The sequence below is a fragment of the Euprymna scolopes genome, chromosome 36, assembly GCF_053919585.1.
Source record: "Euprymna scolopes isolate OS-2025 chromosome 36, ASM5391958v1, whole genome shotgun sequence".
Lineage (NCBI taxonomy): Eukaryota > Metazoa > Mollusca > Cephalopoda > Sepiida > Sepiolidae > Euprymna > Euprymna scolopes.
The window spans coordinates 15,732,176-15,745,344 of NC_136517.1; positions in this window are offsets into that span (position 1 = coordinate 15,732,176).

Consider the following 13,169-nt stretch of genomic DNA (forward strand, 5'->3'; position numbering starts at 1 on the left):
ATGGCTGAAGCAATTTACGATCTGGAAATAACTTTATTTCATATATATTTTGAGAAGGGAGTTATATGAAGTCAATCCCGGAAATGGTTGAAGCAATTTAAGATCTGGAAATTACTTTATTTCATATACTTTTTAAGAAGGGGCTTATATGAAGTAAGTCCCGGAAATGGCTAAAGCAGTTTACAATCTTACAATGACTATTTCATATATATTATTAAGAAGGAGATTATATGGAATCAGACCCGGAAATGGCTGAAGCAGTTTACGATCTTACAATGACTTTATTTCATATATATTTTAAAAAAATCTTTTGTTTTTAATTTCTCTTCATATTATCGTGAAAGCGGTAGATTGAAAGGAATTATTTTTTATTCAAGAATATCATTGTTTTGTTCTATTTGGAGTTACCCCAAAACAATAAATATGAGAATACAGTATTGCATCTGAATTACATTTTTGTAGCTCAGTAAAACAAGAGAGAGGAATGGGATTGGCGAAAAATACTAAAAGAAAGAGTTAAAATAGGAGAGGAAATAGAGAAACACACAGAGAAGGCTTGAAAGTGAGCGAGAGAGAGAGAGAGAGAGAGATACAGACAGACAGACAGACAGAAGTTTTAATATAAAGATTTTACCCATAATTTCACTTCTATATAAATGTATATGAACCCGAGCAACATCGGAAATCCCTGCTTGTTATATAAAAAAAATAATTTCATAAAATCAACATAAGGTTCTCTACAGTGCAATGTAGACTACAACATATTGTGGACAAAGTCACTGCGGGGAGGTATGTGAAGCTTCTTCCTGGTGCACCCTGATTCATTCCAAACTAGAACAGGCAACCAATCGATTTGATTAAAAAATGGGCAATTTCATCGATTTCGATGACAATAAAAATATGGGAGTGTGAAACATTCGTTGATCATCATTTGAATCTCTCTGCTTGTGTGTGTGTATATATACATATTGTATCTACTTGTGCTCCTTTTAATGTATTTAAATATGTATTAATAAAAAATCAATACGAAAAATATATAAATGTTTATATCTTTTTTGTATTTATTTTCTGTATGTTGACGTGTAGGAATACAAAAAGCCTTTTGAAAAAAAAAAAAAAATCAAGAATATTTCCTTCAAAAGCACATAATTTTCGACCGATCCATTCACACGGAGGAAATTCGAAGGATTGGTCGAAAATTATGTGCTTTTGAAGGAAACATTCTTGTTTTTTTTTTTTTTAATTATTTATTGAACTTTTGAATAGTCAAGTCGCTGCCTGATGATATCTGTTGTTTGATTGAAACAAGTGGCTATTTGTAGCAGTGGGATGTGAGCATGTTTATATAAGAATAAACAAGTATATATATATATATATATATATATATATATATATATATATATATATATATATATATAAGAACAAGGTTAATATTTTCCAGAGGTAAAGTGTAATTATGAAGTTTAACGAGGTTAATTAAAAAAAGTGCTCAATACCGAAGGAGGGCAATATATACTTTCTATTTGATATACAAAAGCAAAGTTTGCAATGAAAATATCAGGTATTCGATGGCGCTGAAGATCTGATGTTTTCATTGCAAACTTTGCTTTCCTATAAGCTGTATCGCCTAAAGAGGTCTCTAGTTGCTAGTAACTAGCTGACTTAAACATGCTCATGAATGTGTAACAACATATTTCTGCTCATGTAAGTCAGAGGAAGCTACAGACGGCAAAAAAAAAAAAAAAAACGGCCGGGTAGCTAAAACAATAATGTAACTTAACAGAGAAATACGGTAATAAAAAATAAAACGCATATTTGCTCTACAACAGTATTGAGTACTTTTTTTTAGGTTTTTATTAATTACCATTTCTACTATATATATATATATATATATATATATATATATATATATATGTGTGTGTGTGTGTGTGTGTGTGTGTATGTGTGTGAGTGTGGGTGTGCGTGTGCGTGTGTGTGTGTGCGCGTGTGTGTAGAGGTGCGGGAGTGTGACTATAATTAAAATGAACATGTAGGTCTAAACGTGAAATTCCGTTAACAATTGTTTAAGCAAATCCAGATCATAAAATAGGTATTAAAAAAAATTGAATAGATGTCATCTGGCTTCCCACGCTAACAATCTGCGAAAATGATCACGGAAGGGTCATCGTCACTCATGCGTAAAACAAGGTGTGAAACTAAATAACGACCTTAGATGAAACTTGTATTCCCTCCTCACTTTTTAATCGTAAAATGGCCCAGCTCAGCTGATACGCCAAAATAGCACGTTAAAACAACAAATAGTGTTTATAAGAGATGGCGTACTTTAAAATCAGAACTTTATTTTCTTTAATTACAGCTAGCAACTATTCTTTTTTTTTTTTTTTAGTTCAATTTGGTTTGGCAATTCATCGTGCTGCCTGAGCAGGACGGAACCACATGCCAAACAGCACACGATATGATCAATTGACTGACACCCAGCAGTGTTTGCAAACTAGAAATTATATGATCAATTTACTGAAACATTTGTGGAATGAATAATTTCACAAAATTGACCTGTCAATTGGTAACCTAGTTCGATCGATTTAATCCCAATAGATTGTTTTCTTTCGGAGATATGCAAAGCGTCATATCTATGATGATAAACAAGACACAATAGACCACTTGGAAGACAACATTCGACGCATTATTGCCGAAATACAGCCGAACTCAATACGTTGTGTTTATGAAAATTGGACCTGTAGATTACACCATATACACACGAGCCGTTGGGGCCATATGATCGAAATAGTATTTAAATTAATTATATATATATATATATATATTCTAGAGGGAATTATACTCAGAGTATAAAGAGCAGAGTTTATTTTCATGTATTAATAAATGTATTAATGCTTTTAAAAGAACATTGCCCATAGTACTGACGATATATAATAAGCTCAATATCCTAGAGCTATATTAATATTGAGTAAAAAGATTAATAATTGTGAATTATGAATCAATTTGATTTTGTTTGGCTTTGCTTTTGAAACTGATTCATAATTTAAAATTATTAATCTTTTTAATCAATACACACACACACACACACACACACACACACACACACACACACACACACACATATATATGTTTGTTTGTGTGTGTATATATATATATTGATTAAAAAGATTAATAATTTTAAATTATAAATCAGTTTCAAAAGCATATATATATATATATATATATATATACATACATACACACACACACACACACACACACACACATATATATATATATATATATATATATATATATATATATATATATTAATATGGAGGTCACCACTTATCAAGGTCCGGAAGCCACTCGGACATAAGGGTTATTGCGTGCACAGTAATCAATGGGATAGTATCGTAGTAATCGTTAGTATTGGAGATTTGATAAAGTGTCTTACTTAAGTTGGCGATTCATCAAGAATTTGTTTATGTTGGACTTGAAGACATCCAAGTTGTAGTCAGGTGGGAAACAAGCAAACGGAAGAGAGTTTCATAGGCGTTCACTTCTAAGAAGAAGCGTTGTTCATGGGATCTACGTTTTGATTTAGGCACAAATAAAGAGTAGGGAACATTTTTGCAAGACAGGATAGGCTGTTTTTAACACCTCTAGCGCAGATGTGGCAGCAGTACTCCATCAGTGGATGTAATTGGCTTTTATACAGATAGAGAATTGCATCAGTAGTGAGATATCTTCTGGACCAGTAGAAGGACCCCACCATTTTCCTAGCGACCTGGGCAACAGACTTGATGTACGTGTTCCATTTCAGATCAGGGGTAAAGGTCAAACCGAGAAGCTGGAGCATGGAGCCTCCCCAAGACGAGAGCCATCCATTTCAATTGATGCCAGATGGGGATCAGAGCGTTGATGATGTAAAGATAGGAGCTTGGTTTTAGATGCATTAAAAGTGACCAGCCACCTCTTCCCCCACTGCCCCATGCGCTCAAGATCAGAGGAGAGAGAGAATCAGAGAGAACTTTGTCATTTACGGCCTTTGATATGTTGCCATATATGGTCGTGTCATCAGCATAGATGTCAACGAATGATTTAGGTTTTTGATTAGCTTGGCGACCCCACATACATATATTTGCATGTTGCATATTGTGTTGTCTGTTATAGGTGGAAATACGGGGAGTTGATGGCCTCCGTCGCATAGGGTAGAATTAGCTGCAAATAAATAAATAAATAAATAAATAAAATACTAAAGTAAACATGTTCATTAAAAAGAAAATAATTGATTTCTCGTAAAAAATATCCAGTATGAGAATTTTTCCTGATTTCAACCTAAAAGCGTTTTTATTGATTTTCTCGCATGGTGTGGATCGATTATCAGTTATTTCGACTGTGTCCATATTTGCGTATTTTGACAATAAATACCAAAATTGATGGCCACATTTAATGCCGCTAAGACTGAGCTTCTTTGCTTTGATAATTACAAGAAACCTGCTCAACCACTAATAGTCATGGTTCACGATACATTACCTGAAAGTAATTCGTTCAAACGCCTTGGGGGGATTGTAAGGAGTTGAGCAGCAAGGTTTCGGTTGAGATTGCATTTAAACTTCCCGGTTAGTTATATGTATGTAGTTACGGCAGCTAATAGTAGTCGATTAAAACTTATCTATCTATCTACTTCCCTATCTATATATCTATCTAAATGTGTCAACTAGCTACGTGAAAATGAATTGACGATCCCAAAAAACGTAAAAAAAAACAACATAATTTCCCTTTTCATATCAAAATTCACTGAAATTCGGGAAATTTTCTGTATTTGAAATATAATATATCCGTTTTATTTAAATCTTAGTGAAAATGTATTATTTTGTGTCATCAAAAAGCACTTTTAGTAAAATTATATGCCAAAATACTATTTTTTAGGAAAATACAGCACCGTCAGAAAAGTAAATACATTTTTTATATATTACAAGAAAAAAAAAGCACTCACATAATAAAGCATGTATTAATAAAATAATGACAAAAAGAAACATATCCCTATATTATTTAATAAAGCATGGTGTATTCAATATTTTACCAAAAAATTAAGTTTTACAAAAATATTTTTTTGATTTAATGATTTACGGCAAATCTTATACATAAAACTTTGTTCTTATATAAAACTCCAGATTTTGAAATGAATTTATTCCCTATAAACTGTAATATATATATATATATATATATATATATATATATATATATATATATATATATATATATATATATATTTTTATTTATTTTTGGAAAGAATTCCACCAAAGTGCTCGATTACAATAAAAAAACTTTTTCGATATAAGAGCTTAATATTTATTTATTTAATTGTACAGAAGGTCAGAAAACATGTTGAGCTTGAAACCGACGGTACCAATGTTTTCTGACCTTCTGTGTGTATATATAGTTTCTCGAGCTATTAATCTATGAAATTGACCTTTTACCAGATGATTAAAGGGTCACGACGATCAGTCATGCGGAAAAGAATGTGCTAAGTTTTGAAACCTGCTCCATTGACCTCTTCTAGTAAGCGGTCAGGATTTAAACGATTAAACAAATTTTGTTGCTTGACCCCGTCATGTCGACCTTGGGCTTACCAAGACTTGAATAGGATCATTAAAGAAGCAAAAAAGTGTACCCATTTTAAATAATTTAATGATCATATTCGATATATATATATATATATATATATATATATATATATATATATATATATATATATATATATATATATATATATATATATATATGCAGAAGAAATGTAAAAATACCAGCGGTGGTTGACATTATGATTTGAGAAAAATAGAAAAACCGAATGAAATTATTAAAATAATCAACGTTTCGTCGTTATTTCAGAGGACATCTTAAGGATATTGAAGTAAAAATGCAAGAAAAGAAAAATTCATAGATCGTACGAAAAATAGAACAGTTTTTGAATCCTAACCATGTCGGGAAGGACAAATATATGTGTGCGTATGGGAAGGTTGGGTTGTTCGATGTTTATATATACACTTTTAAAAATGCGTTAAAATAAATATGTACATTTTTTTTCTTCTGTAAACTTATTCATTTTGTTGAAATATTTAAGGAAAAACGGTTAGCCAGGATCTGTTTTGATATTTTGTTCTTTGATTATTATTTTCCCTATGCTAGGGGTTAAATGGTAGAAGCCTTTTCTTTGCGTAATAGTATTAGTATTTAATATTAGTGCTGATTCTAAAAGTCTTCTTTTAGCTCTATCTATCACGTATTTAATAATTTTCGCTTGAATTAAATTAAATTAAATGAGTGATCGTGTTCTGCACAATGACAAAAGAGTGCATTTAGGGCGTTACCATTCCTTATATCTCTTCTGTGTTCTTAAGTCTTAACTTCAATTTTCGCTGTGTTTCACCTATGTACGCTTGTTGACAGTTGTTACATGTGATGGAATATATACCGGCATCGGATGTGAGGGTTTTGGGAGAGTGCTTGGTAGTTTTTAATGTCTGTGTTATTGTTGTGGAAGTTGTTTGTATCAAGTGAAAACCAAGTCTATTAAGAGTGTCGTAGATTTTTGTATTTTTGGTGTTGGTGGGAATGAAAAGATGTCTGTTTAATAGTGAGGTATTTGTTTTATTTTTCTGTCTGTTTATGTTATAGTGTATTTTCGTAGCTTTTTTCTTTGCGTAAGAAATGAAATAGGATGGATACTGTAGTTTTCTTAAAACATTCGTAATATATTGAAATTCATAATTAAGATATTGGGGACTGCATATTCTAAAGGCACGCAAGAAAAAAAAAACAATAATCATGCCAGTCTTTATTTTATCATTGTGGTGCGAGTAGTAATGAATATAATCGTTTTTGTGTGTGGTCTTTCTATGTACTTTGAAACTCAGATCGGTTTCTGATCTGATGAGGAGTATGTCTAGAAAAGCTAGGGAGTGGTCTTGTTCGGATTCATGTGTAAATTTTATAGATGGTTCCACTGAATTTAATTTATTTCTAATTTGTTCTATTTGTGTGTTTTTAGGGAGAAAAATAAGAATGTCATCTATATATCTAAAATATGTGGAGTTTTTAGGAAGTCTGTGTTTAAAAGAGTTGGTTTCTAAGAATTCTAAGAATAAGCAGGCTAGTACACCACTAAGGGGGTTACCCATAGGGAGTCCAAATTTCTGTCTGTAGTAAGAATTATTAAACTGAAAGTAGGTTCTATCAGTGATGAGTTTTATGATTTGTATTAGTGTATCTGAGGAAAAAGGTAGGTCGGCTTTAATTTTGATTAAGTGCTTGTGGAGTAGATTAAGGCATTTTTTGATTGGAATATTGGTGTAGAGGGAAATTATGTCTAAACTATGCATGGTTTTATTTTGTATGTCCATATTTTTTTTATTCTTTTAGGAGGTCACCAGAGTTTTTGATATGTGAAGTGCTGATGGTGCCCATTAGTGGAGTTAAAATTTGGGCAATAGCTCGTGCTAATTTATGGGTGACGCTTCCGATGTTAGATACTATAGGTCTCATAGGGACGTTTTCTTTATGTATTTCGGGGAGGCCGTATAATATAGGAATGGTGGGGTGGTATTCTATGTTATTTATCCATTTTTTATCATTTCCGATAAGTTTCTTTACGGATTTATTAAAAGTTTCGAAATCTTTTTCTATTGATTTTAAATCTATCGGAGTATATATATCTCCGTCTGCCAATAGTGTGTGCATTTTCTTTAGATATAGGTCTTTATCTATAGGTGGTATAGTTATAATAGATAAAGACCTATATCTAAAGAAAATGCACACACTATTGGAAGACGGAGATATATATATATATATATATAGGTTCCTTGGACATGGATCTGTTATTCATTTCAGACAAATAAATGTTTATTTTTCTCATATTACGTTGTGATTTGGCTTTCAATCGCACTTGATGTGTATTTTATTTTATTCAAATTAAAACAACGTTTCTATATGAACCCACGCACTTGACAATATATATATATATATGTATATATATATATATATATATATATATATATATATATATATATATATATATATATATATATATGCACGTTTCATTGAAGAGCAACTATTACAAATTGGTATTTAAAAAAAACAACGATTAACCAGGCTCAATACGAAACGGATGGTACGTTTAAATGCTTTTAAATATTTTAAGTATTATAAACGATCTTAATCGTCTTTCCACTCAACTCACTATTTAATTTCTTATTTTTTATTATTTTTCATCACTCACCCAAAAATGAACTATGGAGATCGAAAACGTTTGCGAATACAGAAAATTTCTTTTTACAGTTGAACAGAATGTTCTGAAACTATGTCGTCAAAAAGAAAAACAAATGGATTGTAAGAGAAACAAGGAAGAGTTGTATTTGCTTTTTAATGAAACCTACATAAAGGAGAAAATGCTGCCCAAGAATATATATATATATATATATATATATATATATATATATATATATATATACATATATATATATATATATATATATATATATATATATATACATATATATATATATATATATATATATATATATATATATATATATATATATATATATATATATATATATATATATATATATATATAATGAATTTCCCTCGGTCCTTTACTTTTAGACGCCTGTAATTTAATTACATTTATTTATATGTAAAGAAACTAATATGTATAAAATCAAAAATTAATTTTTTTTTTCTTTAACTGCCATTATTAAACATTGGAAAATTCACCAAAACTTTTTTTTTTCTTTTTCATAGATAAAGTTAGAAGCAATTAAAAAAAAATGCTCGATCGTTCCTTAACTTTTGGACGCTACTGTATGTATATATATATATATATATATATATATATATATATATATATATATATATATATATATATATGTATATATATATATATATAATTATAACATATATATATATATAAACATATATATTTTTTTTATTTATTTATTTATTTCTTTTTGGAAAGAATTCCACCAAAGTGCTCGATTACAAAAAAAAACTTTTTCGATATAAGAGCTTAATATTTATTTATTTAATTGTGCAGAAGGTCAGAAAACATGTTGGGCTTGAAACCGACAGTACCAATTTTTTTCTGACCTTCTGTGTGTATATATAGTTTCTCGAGCTATTAATCTATGAAATTGACCTTTTACCAGATGATTAAAGGGTCACGACGATCAGTCATGCGGAAAAGAATGTGCTAAGTTTTGAAACCTGCTCCATTGACCTCTTCTAGTAAGCGGTCAGGATTTAAATGATTAAACAAATTTTGTTGCTTGACCCCGTCATGTCGACCTTGGGCTTACCAAGACTTGAATAGGATCATTAAAGAAGCCAAAAAGATACCCATTTTGAATAATTTAATGATCATATTCGATATAGTCTTGGACTTCCGGTTCTTTGACTGTCATGGCTCTTGTGAGCTGCGACGTTGTTTGGCTGTGGAATTTATTATATACAAACTCTCACATTCTGAAAATCGTATCATAAGTTGCTCGCTTGGTTAGCATTGCTGGATGGCATCGTCCTTTCGAGTTAAAACTGCTATTTGTGAGACATCAGCTTGAGGTTATTAGCTGGTTGGATGACCGCGTCCCTTGTTGAGACGAAGTAGGTTCATTTCACAGTCGGATTTCGGCGCGGCTTGCTTGATCTGTGTTGGTTAATTGAATTTCTTGTGTGCGGAGCGTTTGCTCAGTTGGTAGAGTGCTTGCCTTATATACAAGAGGCTCGGGTTTCGAATCTTGAGTTCGGGGTTGTCTAACTGATGAGCCCAAATGAGGGCGAAACTCGGTTCTTTGACTGTCATTGCTCTTGTGAGCTGCGACGTTGTTTGGCTGTGGAATTTATTATATGCAGTATTATGGCTGAAAATATTTTTGATTGTTTTTGAGAAATTAAAACCTAAAGTTAATCTCTCTAAAAAAATATTTATACATGTGAAAAAGAAGTGATAATGAAAATGAAAAATTGAGTTAAATTTTGAAGTTAAATAAATTTATTTTAAAAATTCTTTGAAAGATAAATGTTATTTTTTTTTACTATTTTAAAGTAGTCATTTTAAATGAAAATGTTAAGATGGAAACCAAATCAAATTTTACAAATATGGACAAATATGGCCGCCGCGTTGAATTACTACGTGCGAAAAAGCATCTTTTTCAGTATTGTGAAAACTAGTTGGCAGCCCCAATTTTAAATACAATACTTGTTTTTAGCAGTACTGAAAACCTTTAAAAAACAAGTAGGTCTACCAGGCCGCAATTACCAAAATATGTTTACACATGAAAAAGGAAAAAGTTTCAATCCTCAGCGTAGGTGACCGAAAAATACAATTGCGAATGACTTAGAACCTCTATCCAGTCATGGCTGACAGAACAAGAGCATGCCCCCCCTCGCGAAGTAAATAAAGGGTTTCGCTCGAAATTCCCGAGTTCGACAGAAATATTCCCAAGTTCGACAAGATAAACCTGAAGAAGGTTGCAGGTTACATCGACCGAAACGTAAAAATCACACTCAAGATGAGAATAGTAGTCCGATGGATCCAAATGATACGAAAAAAAAAAGTTATAGTGAAAAATGACAAGTTCAGCTAAATTTCGAAGTTAAATAAATTCATTGTAAAAATCTCTTGAAAGATAAATATAAATTTGGGGGGACTATTTCAAAGACAATTAGTAAAGTAAAGCCTTAAGATATTGACTTAAATAAAATAAACCCTCGTTTGTACAAAAAACCTACTTAACACCCAAAAGAGAGAGTTTTGTAACAGTTTCAGTTTCGCACAATCAAAACAAACGAAAAGTCGTTGAACATAAATTCCGCAGAAGTCTAAAATGTCAGAAATCCTTTTTTATAAAGTTTAAAGAGAAATTGAAACATTATTATACCTTAATTTTTGGGTTTTGAAGGATTATCTCTATATATATAAAAGTGAAAGTGCCTGTGTATCTGTGTGTCTGTGTGTATTTCCTACGCAATAACTCTGTAGATTTTTAGTCTATGGACTCGAAATTTGATATACAGGTTACTGAGCTTTGGGAAAATCGATGTGATCGGTTTTTGACCAGAAATCTGGCAATTAAGGCGTCAAAGTTCAACGATCTGACATTTGAGAACTCTACCAAACTCCCCCGACAATTTTGGGTCTACGCACTTGAAATTTTTATATAGGTTCCTTGGACATGGATCCAAATTAATAACTTGATTTGAGCCCAAAACAATAAATTTTAAGGAGTCATAATAGGGGTCAAATTTAAAACAAATGTACCTCTGCGGTCTCTTTCAAATTACTCCGACAATTTCTGGTCTAAATATTTGAAATTTTACATAAAGGGTATTTAGAGATAGGGCAAGCTTTTTCATCAGTTTGGGTTGAAAATTTTTAGTTACCAATATATAAATGTATGTATGTCTGTTTGCATGTCTGCCTTAAACTTTCAATAGAGGCGACGGATTTTACCAAGATCGGTAGCGTTTTAAAGTTCGACCTTTCATACGACAAATAGCGAAAAATCGGCTAAAACATTAACATCTTACGCTTTAACTAGGCACTTTTCTACAGGTGCGAGGGTCACTGTTTTCGCCGATATTTTTGAAAGTTATCCTCTCCTTTAGATTGTCTAGCCTTAAGTTTAAAAAGTGTCGCTTCCGGTTTGGCGGTGGTCGTAACTGCATGAGCGTTATGTTTTACGCCGTTCTTTTCCTCCTTTGCGGTACGGGTTCGAGCCTGCCTTCCTACTACCACTTTTTTGTTTTTTGCTCAGCATACACATCCAAAAATCCGGGCAACGCCCGACGCCCATGCTAGTAAAAATATTTATTAATTTAGGTAATCATAGTAATAAAAAGGAAGTGCTTATTTCTTTATAATATTTACTTGATGATTCGATTTATTCTTAAAAGTTTTTAAACGATAAATGTTTGCTTTTTAAAATCAAAGTAAAAAGTGCATTTTAAGTGTGAACAAAAAGTCTATAAAAATGACTGATTACACTAATAGTTTATTCGTTGAAAAAAAAAGCAAAAACAATTTATTAATAATTAATGTCTGGAAAAAGGAAAGTAGTTAGTCAAGTAATAGTATTACTTTTCCTGGTTAGAGAATGATCCTTATTTAGTCTCATAATTTTACGGTGTATCGACCTTGATGTCGGAATAAAGATCTTCCGGCAATTGGTACATTGTACCTATTTACTATGCCTCCCCACGAGACAGAGTTAGACACCAGACACCAAGTTTAATACTATTCACACTTTAAACAATAAAAACTGACACCTTGATTTGAACCCGGCATGACCGATCCCATAGATGGTCATTGGGTTAATCTAAAAAGTGCTGTAGGTTTATTTGTTTGAGGGTTCGTATTCTCTTCTTTTGTGTCAAGATTTTCACATCACCTGTGGCCACAAGCAAAAATAAATAAATAAAAAAAAAAAATAATAAAAAACATACAAATCGCATGCCCCAAATATTTCAACAAATGTTCGCAGGCTCAAGGGGTTAAATCATTCACGCATGATGAGCATCCAGGGGTCACTGGGTCATCTTCTGAACACACTCGTCTTACCTTTAAGAATATAATAAACTCGTCCTTCAAAGAAACTAGCCGGATAGTGCAAAAATATAAATCAAACAAAAGTCATAGAATATTTGTAAAATAGATGAAAAATTTGAATATGTATAAATATAACGTGAAAATTATAAATGTTAGGCCATAGAAGGAGAAAAATCATACAAATTGAAATGGTTTGTTATACAGCAGATAAATACACACTTTGTAAATTTTTAAAATGCAGTCTTTGTGTACTCGAATATAATTATATAAAAAAAAACTTAAAACGAATAAAATATGCAAAAATTGCAAACATGATTTAAAATTTACAGTTTATTCCGAATTTAAAACCAACTATTATATCTTAAAAATAAACTCTAAACTATACAGCAATAATATTTTGGGAGTAATAGATAGGAAAATCTTGTAGAACACAAACGCTTTACATTATAAATAATATAGCACATGAATAAAGACAGGAAGAAGAAAAGAAAAAAAAAAGGAAAAAAAAAAAAAAACAAGAACACACTAAAGATGGAGCATATCTCTGAAATATATTTGTTATTACTTTCAGACAAATAAATGT